Below are 16,137 nucleotides of genomic sequence, written 5' to 3'. Positions count from 1 at the left end.
CTAAGGGGAGACGGATATGAGTTGGCATCTTGGAGCCAGCAACATTGTGAGGATGCTGCAAAAACAAAGAGTGCATGCACGAGGAGCATCCCACAATCAAACACCTGTCTGGAAGTGCCCCATGACTCAGCTTTACTTTCTTGCTCAGCTGGCATCCCTCACTACCTGTCTAATTTATTTATTTGTCTATTTATTAATTATTGCATCGATATCGCACCTTTCCTCCAAGGAGCTCAATTACATGGTTCTCCTCGCCATATCCTCACATCAGCCATATGAGGTAGGTTAGTCTGAGAGATGGTGACTGGCCCAAGTGAGCTTCATAGCTGAGCAAAGATTTGAACCTCTGGTCTCCCAGGTTCTAGTCTAATACACTAACTGCAACACTGCAGTAGGGAAGGGGGAGAAATTTCATTCAGTTTGCATTTCAAGCTGAATTGATCAAACTCTTTGAAATGCGCACTTCTCCAAATTTTGCAATGGAACCCTCCAACCAAACATTGTTTACAAAAATGCATAAATTAGAGGAAAGTGTGTATAAAAGTGAAGGAATATATTAGTGAACATAACACACAAAATGTATTATATTAAAAGAAATTGCTTGCAAAGATGCACACAGTCAATACTGCATATAAAAATGTGTTTATTAGGAGAAATTCGCACTAAAATGCATGAGGAATTTTTTGATTTTTAAAAAATTGAAGATTGCTGCACAAATGTGGAGAACTGAATTTAAGATTGGAAAATTGAGGAACTGAGAGAATCAAGACAGACAGATTCTTCCATCCCTGCATGACCAGACTGGCTCTCTTCAACCCAGCCTCGAATGGACTTTGTCCCAGACACAGTCCCACCTTGCTTCTTCCCCAGGACCTTATCCTGCCAAGGTTCTGGGGTTCAGATGCCTCCCCACAAAGGATTCCAAATCCCATTCAACATTACCTCTCAACCTGTCTCTAGGTTTGGCTGAAAGAAAAAGGCTAAGATGAGAGAGAAACATCCAATGAGTTATGAATGAAGCAAACAAATCCCAGGAAGACTATCAAAATTTATTGGCGTGGTGGTTGTGGAGGGGGAGGAAGAGGAGCAGAGATTTTAAAAAGGAGTCTGTACATCCCTGTTATGAAATTTTGCCTAAAGTGAAATTTCAAATTTGAAGATCCCTGCTTGGGAGACAAATTTCAAGGAAAGCAACAAACTACAAGCTTAGACAAACGGAATATCTCAGGAGGATTCCACATTGCCTTAATTTACACTCAGCCTGCCCCATCATCTTCTGGGTTTCTCCAGGATCTGCATTCTCCACAGTTGCCCCTGAAGGTCTTTGGATGCTTGACCTTTTAACAAGTGAGGCTGTGGCTCTGAGTTGCTGCGGCTGCCACTGAGCCTAGTATTTAACTTTACCAAAGGTGACTTTGCATAGGGAAATGAGAGCGGGTGGCATGCACAAGTGTTCCTTGGAATCGGCTCCTCTTTATCTAGAGCTAAGAGGGTCACTGAAGCTCGGCTCAAAACAAAGAGTTGGCAGGGGGGAGCACACCCCCCCTCTTACGATCAAATATTGACTCAGCCGAAGAAAGGCGGGACTCCAGAGTCAATATGCCATTTGTCTTTATCACCCCAGCAATTCAGGGCAATCACCCCAGCCAGAAGGGGCACTCAAAATCTGGTTCTGACTCCACACCTGTGCAAAGCTGGGATATGGACCACACACGCACATACACGCTTTCATGCTTTTGCTCCAGAGAGTACCAAAGTGCTTTACAACCAACCAAACAACAACAATATAAAAATAAATAATAAAACATATCAATAAAACATCTATTTCAAAACATGTCGGTATAATATTAGTTCCAGTAGTGTGATCTGGGTGCTGAAAACTGGCACTAATGACTTGGGAACGCCTGAGCAAATAGATAAGTTTTTAAAGCACGCTGGAAGTAAGCACCCAACAGTGCCCTAATCTCCAAGGGGAGGTCATTTCAAAGGGTAGGGGCTACCACTGGAAAGGCTCTTTTTTCCTACCCTCGTAAGGTGAACGTTTGCAGGCTGTGCAGTTAATAGGGTCTCCTGTATTACTGGTTCATTCTTCTCAGTATCCAAGAAGGAAGTTTCTTCCTTCAGCTGTTACTTCTGCTCTGGGTGGATGCCTATCATTGCCAGAGCCTCCATCTGGTCTTCACTGAGGTATGATGATTTCACAGTGCACATGGGAGTGAACTGCATTCCTTGTCCCACTCTATGGTCTGTTGAGAAGAGATATTTCAGAAAGTTGGAGATTTTATAGCTGCTGGTGGTTCATGCTGAAGATGTTCATATTTCTGGGATTGGAAATCTGAGTCTCAGGGTCTCGTACCCCCCCCCCCAATTGTATCTGGCCATAGATGAAGACCTGCTCGTTGATCTCAAGAACCATTGTGCGAAATTCGGTTACAATTATCTTGAGAGGTGTCCAAATGCAGAGCAAACAATCAACTTTCCAAAATACATAGTAGATTTATTCTGATTTGTTTGTGGGGAGGTTATACTACAATGAGCATCCATCTCGATTTGCTTGCGGGGTATTATATGGCTTTCCATTAGTCATTTGTTCATCCTACATTTTTCAATGCATTTCCCTGCTACTTTCCAAACTCCAAAAGTCCAATTCTTCTTTAAAGTTGCTAAGGTGACACAGCTCTTTAATCCACTTTAACTGTGCAAACTGTATGTTTGTGCTGCTTTTATTTATTACATCTTAATTTTGTATTTATTTGTTGTGTTTTATTTCTGGCTTATTAACTATAATAAATTGATTGATGGAGATGATTAACTGTGCAAATCTACATTTCTGGTACGCAGTTGATTCCCCCCTGAAAAACACTGACAGCCTGGAGGTGTCCTTTCTAAAACTAAACTAAAATAAACTTTTCCTCCTGTGCCAACCCCTCCCCCCAGCAGCCCCATTTCCTTTCCCCTATTTGTCTGCATGAGGGTGTGTGTGGAGGATGGAAAACCATAGGGGAGCAGGATATGGAATGCAGTGGTTAGAACCCTGAACAGAAAGACTTCAAATTGCAACACATTGTTGCAGGTCCCATTTGAAAAACCCTAAAAAGGCACAAGTGCTATGAGGCTCCAATGTGCCCAGAAGCAGGGATGAGTACACACTAAATGTCCATGGCAATTTCTATAGGAAGTGGCTGCAATGCACCGACATTTGAGAAAGAAAGACCAAAAAAAAAAACCATAGCAAGGGGTGTGTGTATGTGTGTTTTGGAGCAATGCCTGCGATCGTATCACATGTAGCTTTTGTTTTTATTTGTAAACTGAGAACAGGCGAGAGTCTCTTATAAAACTGCACAATTGTGGCCTAAGTCCGTCCCCAGGAATCCAGCGCTTCCCTCCATGGGAAGAACAAACAAGCCAGCCAGTGGAGGCTGTGGAGTTATCGCGCCCAGCCTGGAGTGATTGTATCAGCTGCCTGTCGTTCATCTGGCTGGAACAAAAGCCATTTTGTCCCAGGAGAAAGAGGCACTGCCTAGCAAGCATGCAACACGTGTGACCTGCGCAGAACTTTTATCCTTTAGAGGAAGATAGAATGCTCACTGAGTTATTTCCTTGACTGCTCTGTATTATTCTTTCCCATGATTCGACATGATTCCCAGTGGCAGTCAGTTCAGACGCAAGGGCTGAACTGGGTTCCAATTCAGCCCTGACCAACCTCTTGCAAATGGTGTTGCTCAGTCCAGTTGCGAAACTTCATTTCCAAAATGAAAGGTGCCAGAGTACAGATCTGCTTGGAAAGACACAACCTTGCAGATGAAATTCCTCCCTAGAACATGAGGAGAGCCCTCTTGGATCAGACCAAAAGTCTTTCTCTTCCAGAATCTTTCTTGACACAGTGACCAACAAGATGGCTTCGAGAAGCTCAAAAGCAGGACCGTAAACAACAGCCCTCCTCTATTTGTTTGTCTTCGGAAACTGATGCTCAGAGAATTGTGAAGGTTTCATTGAGCTATCCTTGTGAATAGCTCCTTAGCACTGCCCAACAAGGAATGTAATAATGCTTCGTAACCAGTAGCGCAGTGGCGAGTTCAGAAGTGCAGGGTCCTTTCATGTTAGTCACAGCCACGCCCCCTCGTTTTTTTGCTGCTGGGTTGAGAATGAGATCCTGGTGCGCACCTTCTCCCACAACAACAAGACATCCCTAGGAGCCAATAAGCTTGAAAGGAGAGAGTGCTAGCTATTGGAAAGGGTCTTTTCAGTTGCTGGTTCTCTTCCTTGCACTCTGATTGGATCCAATGAGCAGGAAAGGACAAGAACGTACGTTAGCAGACTCATCTCAGTGGCTAACATGGTCCCCTTTCATGCTGATTGGCTTGTAAGATCCTGGAGACATAGGGACCCTGCTGGGACCCTGCTCCCAAAAAAGTAAGGGGTCTAAGAACCCCTGAGACTCTGGATGCTACACCCCTGTTTATAACAGCAATGGAGAAGCTGCATCCCTCCAGATTGGGTTGGACTACAGTTCCCATCATCCTGGATCATTGGCTATGCTGACTGGGGCTGATGGGAACTGGAATCCAACAGCATCTGGAGAGGGACACAGCTTCTCCAGTCCTGATTTATAAGACACAAGATGAACCCTGCTAGATAAAAGCAAAGGTCTATCTTGCGCAGCATCCTGCTCCCCAACCAGATTCTTTCAGGAAGTCTACAAGCAGAGCACAAAAGCAACAGCCCTCTCGTTTCCCACCCCCACGGTCACTGATATTCAGCGATATACTGCCTCAGAACTTGGAGGTTTCATTTGGCCTACATGACTTAATAGCCATACTTCTTTTCCCACCAATTTATTTGATCCTATCTAAGCTATTGGCGACTGACACATCTTGTGGCAGCGAGTTGTGTCAATGAAGTAGGCACTATGTGACAAACAACTCATCTCAGGGGTGTATAAGGCTGGCTGAGGAGCAGGGACTCTGCACATCCTGAACTGAACTGAACATGTTCCAGGGCTTAGCCCTGCTGGCATTTAAAACAGGTTTCCAGCTGGTATCCAGGTCTACCTTTCCCTGCCATCCATCCTTTTGTTTGCTTGTCTATCAATTTACAACATCTGTATGGTACTTTTCTGGATTAAACCCTCTCAAGGTGCCTTCCAACATGCAAATCACCATAAAAATTAGCAATAAAATACAAACAAGCCAGCACTAATAAAACATTACTTCCAGAAGAATTACCTGAAATCCAGTGAAATGATTGCAACGCTAAAACAAACAGCAGGGTGGTAAAATAAACAAATGGGTTTTAAGGCCTGCTTAAAGGTTTGCAAGAATGGGGGCCAGACAGATTTCCCTTGGAACAGAGTTCCACAGGAGTGGGACCACCTGTGAGGTTTAGGTTTGTCAAATTTATGTATTGTTTCCCACAACAAGAAGACCTAAAGTGATTTACAACAAGGATACAATACAGTAATTAAAATACATAAACATTGTTTAAATTATCAGAGTAAAAACATCCAATGATTGGTGCTGCCCAAATGACCAGGAAAAAAAAAGTTTTTCCCTGGTGCTGAAATGATAACCATGTTGGTGCGAGGCGGACCTCCTTGGGGACAGGATTCCATAGACAGGGAGTTACTACAGAAAAGGGCCATTCTTCCATCGCCACCCTCCGGATTTCCCTTGAAGGTGGCATGCAGAAAAGGGCTTCAGATGACACTATCCCTGAATGGCACTATCCCTCATACCCTCCAATCTAACTGACCTCAGAGGCAGGCACTCAAGCAGAGCCTCCAAGAACATTCTCATAGTGCAGGCAGGTTGATGCAGATGAAGGCAGCCCTCCAGATAATCTCCCCTCCAAAAAAACCCATCTTGGGCTTTCAGTGTCAATTCCAGCACTTTGAACTGGGCCCGAAAACACTCCAGCAACCAGATGAACTGGTGCACTGGTGCATATTCTGGCCTCCATCCATTTCTGGGTAGTTGTATTTTGCACTGGGTGAAGTTTCCCAATTGTCTGCAAAGGCAGTCCCACGTGGAGTGTGTGAACGGTAATCCACCCTGGCTGTCACAAGAGTAGGGATGGGGACCCTGTGGCCCTCCAGATGTTGCTGGACTCCAGCACCCAACAGCTCCAGCTGGGAGGCCCAGTGGCCAGAAAGGAGTTGCTATAGGGGCAGAGTGCTCTTGCGCTCAGGTCCTGCTTGTGGGCTTCCCATAATGGGCATCTGGTTGGCCACACTGAGAACAGAATGCCTGATCCAGCAGCCAGGCTGTTATGATGTTCTTACATCTCCACCTCTGCGCGAGAGGCTGGGTAACTCAGGCAATCTCCAGATTGAGTCACAGTTGGCATATTAGGTTCAGCTGATAAAAAAAAAACTCCTGGCCCTCACAGCCACCAGAATATCCCCACAAAGTGTCAAGATGAGAATTCCAAGGTGAGAACTTCAGTGGTAGCCCCCCATCTAAGACCAGCTTCATAACATCCATCTACAGTAGCTGGCAGGCCCTAGCTCAGTGGCAGAGCATCTGCGCTGCATGCAGAAGGTCCCAGGTGCAATCCCCAACATCTTCAGGTAGGGCTGGTGAGAATGTCCCCTGCCTGACACCCCGGAGAACTGCAACCGGTCACTGTGGACAATACTCACCTAGATGGACCAGTGATCTGACGTAGTAGTAGGCAGCTTCCTACATTTCCAACATTTGCCATACACAGTATGCAGGGCCAGCTCCAGACATGCCAGGGCCCTTGGGCACCAGCTTGCCCCGGGCCCCAGCATGCGCACACACACATGTGCATGCATGCATGCGCCTACCTGTCTCTCACAGGGAGGGAGGTTCTTCCGCCCGCCCATTCGCTGGCTCCATCTCTCCTGTCTTTTGCGGCTGCACAGGCTGCTACATGCCATCAATCAAGATGGTGCCGGAGGCTTCAGCCCCTTAGGGAAACCTCAGCTGCCATCTTGGTTAATGGCAGTCCTGCACATGCAGCCTCAAAAGATAGGAGAGACGGGCAGGTGGAAGAAGCTCCCTCTCTGCAACTGTGGATTGCAGAAAAAGAGCACTACTCCTCCCCCATCCTATTGAGAGGCCCCTCAGGGGCCTCTGTGGCTCCAGGGGCCTCTGCCAGGGCCTTACCTGACCACCCTTTGGGACCGGCCCTGGCAGTATGTCTGTCCCATCTGAATTGCACTGTACTTTCCTTACCCTCACCTCCCCAAAACCACTTCGAGAATTCCACTGCCTTCCTCTCTGTGTAATTTCAGTGTTGAGACTATGACTTACATGAGATTGCATCCAATTCTAAGGAAAAAGGAAGGCACAGTGAATCCGGAGCAACTCTGCGGCCAAGTTTGAAGATTTGTCCTCTCCTTCCCTGGATCAAAGGTGTCTCTTCCATTTGATCAATAAGTTGCCCCAACTATCAACACTGAATAAATAATTGCCCTTTTCATCCCGGCTGAAAAGAGAGCAGTGTCACCCGATGTCTGCAGTGAAGGCCTTTTGTATCCAGGGCAGGCCTCCGGCTCTTGTGGTTTACAGGGAGATGTGTCGCACCTGCAGTTTATTTGAATTGCTCTAAAAGAAAGGGAAGAAAACGCAAACCAGGGGACAGGAGCACCTTTTGGGTGGGGCGACGAGGCACCATCCCTAAACACAGCCTAGAAAGGAGCCGAAAATGGACATCAAAGATATCAAAGAGACGCTATATCACAGTTATGAAAATAACACTCAGTCAATGTTTTGTTTTCATCCGCCATATTTTCCATAATAGATGAAAAGCCAGATATCAGAGGCTTGCTGGGGGTAACTGGCCAGGCAGAGCAGCGTGGTTGCAGACTCTTGTTGGCCCTGCACCTACAGCCTAATGCAGTCAAATGCATTTGGCCACGAAATATGTGATGGTGGAGAAGAGAACAACCAAATATATGATTTGTGATGGGATAGCAATTGCCCAGCAGCTTTTTCACACAATGGTTTCCAGCAGGAGTTGCCTATTTGAGAAGTGAGGACTTGGAATTCCTACAAAAGCACTCTTAAATGCTTATAGCCATTCTTAACGCAACCTAGTGCTGACTCTTCCCCAGGTGTGGAGAAGCATGGATTTAAGAACATTATAAGAGCCTGATTGCTGGATCAGGTCAGCAGCCTATCTAGTCCAGCATCCTGTTCTCACAGTGGCTAGCCTTAAAAGGGGATTAGAAATTCCTGGAGGAGGAAAGGAGAGGCAAATCAGTGGAACCTCCAGCTTCAGGGGCATCCTATCACTGAATAGCACTGAAGAGCTACTGCCTTCCAAACCTGTTTGTGGGCTTCACAGAAATAGCTTATTGGCTTTGACCATGGGAAAAAGGATGGACTTTTGCTCTTTTTAAAAAAGAGCATTTAAAACACAAAAATCACAGCAGGTTGGCAACCTGGGCCAACCCTAACATTTGGTAGAGAGAGAGGAGGTCACCCCAGGCAGCTGATTTGGGGTGTTTTGCCAGGCAGCAAATTGTTGATTATTTAATTTATTGTTGTATTTTTACTGTCAGACAGGGGGAAGAGGAGCTTCTGAGATTTTTCTGCCTCAGAGGTGCAAGATAATAATAAAAATAATAATTTGATTGCCCTTGAGTGCTATGCTACACCCTTGGGTGCTTTGGGGGCAAGGGTGTAGCCATCCAGGAGCACAGGGGGGTGTAGACCCCTTCCTTGTTGAGGAGCAGGGTCCCAGTAGGGTCCCTATGTCTCCAGCATCCTATGGACCAATCAGCATGAAAGAGGAGCATGTTAGCGGCTGAGAAAAGTCTTCTGGAAGCTGTCATTGCATTCTTCTTGCTGAACCTCAAAAAGATCCTGCATTCTTTGGTCAGCAGAACTCCAAACAAAGTGAGAGACTGAAAGCTCATTTCATTGCAGACCCAGACCTGCTTAGCTTCAGCAAGGTGGTGGTCCCATGTGCCTTCAGACCATATCTTGTTCAATAAGCCTGTTAAGTTACCAGCACCTTGCATGGAACCTGAACCCGAATCTGAGGTTCAGGAGACAACAATCTCAGAAGGTTGTATAATCTGAGAAGGGGGCATGGTGTGACTTTCATGAAGGAACCCTCCTGTCTGAGAGAGAGATGGGGTGCTGTTTACTGATTAGCCTCACACAGACGCTGCAAACTGTCTTGAGGTGGCCCTGGTCAAAGAATCTGTGCTTTTGAAGTCAAATATTTAACCGATTGTGTTTTAAATGAGGCACAAGAAGTCCTTGCATGCAGGAGGTAGGTTGGAATTTGCAAATTGAGTTATTAACCTACAAGGATTCTACCCCTCCTTTTCAGGGCTTGGAGAATCACATTCCAATCATAAGTCAACGGAAAGTTATGGCAAGGAGTGATTGTTGCCACGTGCCCTGATTGCCTGGGGAGCAGTTGGCAGGATACAGCCAGCCAGGACACTGTACCTTTGGTGCTCCCATAAAACATGTCCCATCCTGCCTTGTAGCTAGCAAAAACATATCGCTTGCTTAAGGCAGCCCTTACCTGGATGCAATGGCAGGCCAAAGGGCCCCAATCCCTCTGGAAGTGATCCTGCATTGGACCCATTCCAGTGACGGAGAGCTGCACAAGAGCTTTGTAAATTATTGCTGTTGTTGCTGATGACACTGAGGTCCTGGGCTCTCTCAGGAAGAAGGTTGGGATATAAATTGAATATAAATAAATGCATAAATAAATAATACCCACTTTTTCCTCCAAGGAGCTTGATGCGGCGTACGTGGTTCACCTTCCCCAGTTTTGGTCACATCCATATACCATCCATTTAAAGCACTCTTGTATCACTTTAACAGTAAAAGATCCCCCCCCCAAAGAATCCTGGGAACTGTAGTTAACAAACTACAGTGCTGACCTTACAGATCTACAATCCCCAGCCCTCTTAGCAAACTACAGTTCCCAGGATTCTCCATGACTGTTCAAGTGGCATGAGAGTGCTTTAAATGGATGGTGTGGATGTGACAACCACCCTGCGGGGTAGGTAGGGATGGCAGGATCTGTCAGTTTCTGTTTCTTGCAGTTTCTCATTTTTCCAGCAAAAAATTTAAAAATTAAAATTATAGTCCATACAAAAAATAAAATGTATTTTCATGTATATTTCTCCAAATATACGCAATTTTTTGCACCATATAAGCATTTTAATGCAATTTTGGCTAGTATATGAGGCCGCTACCTAACACATTCCATTGGCGTAAGGATTTTTGATTGCACCAACAGAACTTCCCTTCTGTCCTCTCCCTGCGCACACCCTGCGCCCTCCCCAAATCTGCTCTGGAGAGTTGAGGGAATTCCTAGAACAGATTTAGGGGGTGCGGGGGAGTCGAGAAGAGAACAGGGGAATTTCCCTTGTACAGTAGGGCCCCGCTAATACAGCGGGTTAGGGATCAGGCCCCCGCTGTAAAGCGGAAATCGCCGTAAAGTGGGGCCCCATAGACTATAATGGGCTGCGTCGCACGAAAATGACGTCAAAATGGCGCGCGACGGAAAAAACCCGCCATATTAGCAGAACAAGCGCTGTAAGAGCGGGACCTTTCCCTAATTGAAAACCGCTGCATGAACGAAGTGCCGTAAAGCAGAACGCCGTAAAGCGGGGCCCTACTGTACAGGCGGAAATCCTTGTGTTGACAGAATACGTTAGTTGAATACCCTCCTAGGCATTTTCCCCCTCATAGAAAGCATTTCCAAATCTTATTTTCACCAATATGTGTGTTTTTGCATGCACTTTTCTTGCACATTGTTTTTGCACATTCCTTGGTTGAAGAGATGCATTGCAAAATTCTGAGAAGTGCACATTTCAAAGGAGAACTGTTTTCAAGTCATGTGTTGGTACAGGAAGTGTGAATTTGGTAGGTTTGCATTAAAATTTCACAAAATTCTTCCCCATCCCTAGAGGTAGACTAAGATGAGAGATAGTGACTGGCAGAAAGCAACTTGCTAAGCTTCAAGGCTGAGTGGGGATTCGAACCTGGCTGTGGATCTTAGTCTGACCCTCTTACTATGATGGGTCACGCTAGTTGTTTTATGGTTTTTAAGTTGGTCATAGGCACAGCCCCACACTTTCAAGCCCAAAAGCCTTGAAGCTGGGCTTTTTAAACAAAACAAAATATGAAAACAGCCATTCTCAGAATGCCAGCTTCTGTAGTCTACCCTGAATTCTCCACATGTGCAGAAACCCAGAAATCCGCATGAAATTTGCCATCTTGATTGGACTCATTCAAGTCGGGGAGGTCAGCAACTGGGACATCATGGAGACCGTGTTGAACCTGCTGGTTGGTGGAGAATTCGATCTAGAGATGAATTTTATAATCCAAGATGCAGAAAGTATAACATGCATGTCAGAACTTTTAGAGCACTGTGATTTAACATGTCAAGCAGAGATTTGGAGTATGTTCCCTGCCATTCTTCGTAAAAGTGTCCACAATTTACAGACCAGCACAGAAGTTGGTTTAATTGAACAAGTGCTGCTGCTGATGAGTACCGTGGATGATATGATTGCAGATCTTCTTGTTGATATGTTGGAGGTTCTTGCCAGCTACAGCATCACTGTCAAGGAGCTGAAGCTTTTGTTCAGAATCTGGCCTAGACATGCAGTGAAGCTCTTGTCAGTCCAGCTGGTATAGCACAGTGGGGAGGAGAGCCTGGCTGGGAGTCCAGAGTCTGTGAGTTCAAATCCCCTCTCGTGTCTCCTGGGCGTCAAGGGCCAGCTAAAGATCATCCCACAGGGAGTGGCTCAGGGGTTACCTGCCCTGCCACCTGTGCAGCTGTGGGCAAGCTGCATAGTCCCAAGGAGCCCAGTTGCCCCCCAGCTGGCAGTTGCGGACAAGGAAGCGGCTGGCTTGTGCAGCTGTGGCAAGCTGAGCAGGCCCTAGCCAGCTGGGGAGGACTAGCCTCAGAGGGAGGCCATGGGGAACTCCCTCTGAATCCCGCTTACCATTAAAACCCTATTCGTAGGGTTGCCATAAGTCGGGATTGACTTGAAGGCAGTCCAATTCCATTTTCCCATTTTCTTGCCAGTCCTTAATCAGATGCCACAGAGACATGGTCCTGACACTTTTTTCAACTTCCCAGGCTGCAGTGCTGCAGGAATTGCATTGCCTCCTATTGCCAAGTGGCCTTATCAAAATGGGTTTACGCTGAACCCCTGGTTTCGCATGGAACCATTGAGCAATATTAATGTAAAGGATAAACCATATCGTTATTGTTTTCGCACTAGCAAAGGTGTTGGGCATTCTGCTCATTTTGTTGGCAACTGCTTAATGTGCACATCACTGAAGTCAAAAGGCAAAGGTTTTCAGCATTGTGTGAAGTATGATTTTCAGCCATGGAAGTGGTACATGGTTAGCATTGTACATATCTACAATCGCTGGAGAAACAGTGAAATTTGCTGTTACGTTAATGGTCAGCTGGTATCCTATGGTGACATGGCTTGGCATGTGAACACAAATGATAGCTACGATAAATGTTTTCTGGGATCATCTGAAACTGCTGATGCAAACAGAGTGTTTTGTGGTCAACTTGGAGCAGTCTATGTATTTACCGAAGCTCTCAGCCCAGCACAGATATTTGCAATACATCAGTTAGGCCCTGGATATAAGAGTTCTCTCAAATTTAAATCTGAGAGTGATATCCATCTTGCTGAGTGCCACAAGCAGGTTCTGTATGATGGGAAACTTGCAAGTAGCATTGCCTTCACTTACAATGCTAAGGCTACTGATGCTCAGTTATACCTTGAATCCTCGCCAAAGGAAAATCCTTCAATTTTTGTACACTCCCCACATGCTCTTATGTTTCAGGATGTGAAAGCAATTGTGACACATTCCACAGTGCAATTCATTCAATAGGAGGAATACAAGTTCTTTCCCCTCTCTTTGCTCAATTAGACAACAGTCAATTACATGATAGTCAAGTGGAAACAACAGCCTGTGCTACCCTCTCGGCTTCCCTGGTGGAACTTCGTAAGAGTTCAGTTGCCATGCAAGAACTAATGCTAGGTGGAAAAGGACTCCTAGTTATCAGCTACCTCCTTGAAAAGACACCTTCTGACATGAACATGCTCTCTGCTTGTGGCACGTTCTGGTCTGTATAATTAGAAAGCAACACAAAGGGAACTTTTAGTCACTCTGGAAAAATTGCCAAACTTAACGGCAGTATTTTTCCAGAATCTCTGCCATGGCTGAACAAACAGGTAGTCCAGGTTTAACAAGCAAGCGCTTCCAGAGAACACAAAAATCAGCCTGTAGCAATTTTGTATGTGCTTATCATGCAAAAACTCTTTATGTTCATCCTTGATGAGACCACAGCACCCCTCCCCCAAGCTGGCTAAACTACATGTGCTCAATATGACTTTTATACTGTGTTCATGTATATGGATATTGTTTCTGTATTTTGCTTTGTAAATTAATTTGATATGTTTTTTATTGTACCTTGTGTGTTCTGTTGAAAACCGCTTTGAGATCTTTTAGATAGTAAGTGGTCTATAAATGGAAATAAATAATAATAAGAACTATGCCCAGCTGTGGTTTAAAATGTGCCTACTTAGACAGTTATCTGCTTGATTGGTGGAGAGAGCTGCTCAGGAGATTGAAATCTGCTATGCGTCCCCTCTGTCCAGTGCCTTTTTCTCCGTTTCAGATTTCAAATGTTTCCAAATTTCCAAATAAGCATACCTGACCTCCCCAAGAACCCGGGTGCTGAAAGCCTCCATACTTTGGATTGTTAAAGCATAAATGATTATGACATTGTTTAATGTGTAATCCAAACCGTGCTGGGCACTGCCCAGTATGGAAATCCTGCCTTTTGATAAACATCAGAGCTACTTAAACTCTTCCTTTGAAGATCACCTGGTCTAGCCTAATCTTGAAAGAGAAACACACACACACACCTCAAAAAATCTCAAGCCAGACACGAGGGCAACAGCCCTTACTCACTGTTACTCGCCAGCATCCGAGCTATTGCCTCTGATGATGGAGGTTCTATTGGGCTGCCATATTAATAACAACTAAATCTCTTGTGATGAACATGAGAATTCTCATGTTCAAAAGACCCCCCAAATTATTACAGTCTGGGGAGTCAGCTCTGATGTCCTTGCCCTAGCAGGAGTGCAGTGGCAAATTCAGAAGTGCAATGTCCCTTCATGACGGCCACAGCCACGCCCCAGGATTCACCTTCTCTTCTGCAATTACAGAATTGTAGAACCAGAATAAAACTGCTATCTGCATAGGCTTCCCTCAGCTCAATCGCTATGTACGGAGGCTAAATGTTGCCAGAAACGTTTTGATTTTAAGAATTCTGAAATGAAGCTGAGTGTGGGACTAGGATTTGGAAAACCAAGGTACTTTGCCATGCAGGGGTGGGCTGGAAGATTTCTGGTCTGTGTTCTTCCACAAGAAAGGGCTGGATGCTTTTGTGAATTCTCTGTCCACAGTGTTTCCAGAATGTATCAAAATATAATATGTAAAAAGCTTTCTCATGGATTTTCCACCAGACTGAGAAGGTTGGCACATTTATTTTACAACTTTGGTACATCTTTTTTTTTTTGAATGGACAAAAACCTAACAAATGCAACATCATAACTGTTCTTCCCACACACATCCAGTCTCACCCATAAAATTTCAATGGGTCTTCTCTGCATAGGATTACCATCAGATGATACCCTCTCTCTCACACACACACACATGCACTTGCATGCACACACACACACACAAGCTACCCCAACAGGGGGGCATCATTTCATTGATCAAAAGGTTTTTTCTAATTATGGGAAATTATGCTGCAGGATAAATCTGAAACGAAGCATAAGAAACCAAGGTCTGGCCAAAGGTCCATCTAGTCCATCATCCAGTTATCACAGTGGCCAACCAGATGCCCCAATGGGAAGCCTGCAAGCAGGACTTGGGTGGAAGAGCACTCTCTCCTCCTGCGGTTTCCAGCAACTGCTTTTCAGAAGCATACTGCCTCTGACAGTGGAGAGAGACTCCAAAATGTGAAGATCCTCAGTGATGGGGCACTGAGTCCTCCTGCTTGTGGTATCCCCCTTGCTGTCTGCTATAGGGGCTCTCTGTTTGTTAGAAGATGGCCATCTGACTCATACCAATGAACAAAAGCGCCCTTTTAACTCTTTGCCTCTTCACTTGGGGGTGGGTGTCCGTTGTACACCATCTGTTGTCCACCAGCTCCCTGGATGGCTACAGATGTAAACAAAGGTCAGATCCACATCATACATTTAAAGCTCATGATTTCCCCCAAAGAATGCTGGAAAATGGAGTTTACCCCTCCTAGAGCTACAATTCCCAGCACCCTTAACAAACTACAATTCCCAGGATGCTTTTGAGGTGAGCCATGAGTGAGAAATGTATGGTGTGGATGTGAGCAATGAAAAGTGCCTAGGTACTAAGAATTAAGTCTGCATGTTTACATAAATCCTGTTTAAAAAGAATCAGGGTGAACTTTGGACCTGTCTTGTCAACACTGCAATAGTTATCATCAAGTATTTTAAAAGGGACAGAGAAAATAGTCCAATAAATGTTCTTAATTTACACTCCCCTTTTTTCTTTGCTTGTTTGCAATTTAACCTTGAATGATTCTAGAGGAGGTCTTTTTTGGGTCTTGCTAGAGAAGATCTTTTTTGGGTCTTGCTAAAATGTGTCCCCTTTCTACTGAAATATCTTTCCCTCTTCCCCCACCCCAGCTCCTGTTTTCACTACTGAAATCAGAAATTGTGCTTCTCACTGCCAGTAAAGTCTTCTCGACAGCCAGAGATAGAAACAAGAAAGCAAACAGAAGGAAATCAGAAAGCACAGCCTGAGAGCCACAGACAGGGTTGCCAACTTACCAGAAAAACATGTTTGGACATGACTGCTGTGACATCTAGCCTGCAGCTTGACCTGCAGAAATCAGCAGCTGCTGGACATCACCACCTTGCTCATGTCAGCACTTCAAGCTACCGTTAAAAGCACAGCGAGAGGGATCTCATCACAAGCTAGCAACCCTACATGCAGGCTGAGTAACCCAAAAGCTGCTCAGCCCACTATTCACCCTGGAAGGCACCAGCAAGATCTCTCAATGGGGCCTTCTAGGGTGAACAGCAGCTTCACGGAGGGCAAATTCCATTGCAACCAT

The 16,137-nt window shown here is 45.3% G+C and overlaps 1 pseudogene; it reads left to right on the top strand.

Moving 5' to 3' along the window:
* Window positions 1–11,270: 11,270 nt before the first annotated feature.
* Window positions 11,271–13,105, top strand: LOC133368785 (neurobeachin-like; annotated as a pseudogene).
* The last annotated feature ends 3,032 nt before the right edge of the window (window positions 13,106–16,137 follow it).

Source organism: Rhineura floridana, chromosome 12 (assembly GCF_030035675.1).
Source record: "Rhineura floridana isolate rRhiFlo1 chromosome 12, rRhiFlo1.hap2, whole genome shotgun sequence".
Taxonomy (NCBI): domain Eukaryota; kingdom Metazoa; phylum Chordata; class Lepidosauria; order Squamata; family Rhineuridae; genus Rhineura; species Rhineura floridana.
Note: the sequence above shows the minus strand (reverse complement) of the source record. Positions and strands in the feature narration are given on the sequence as shown.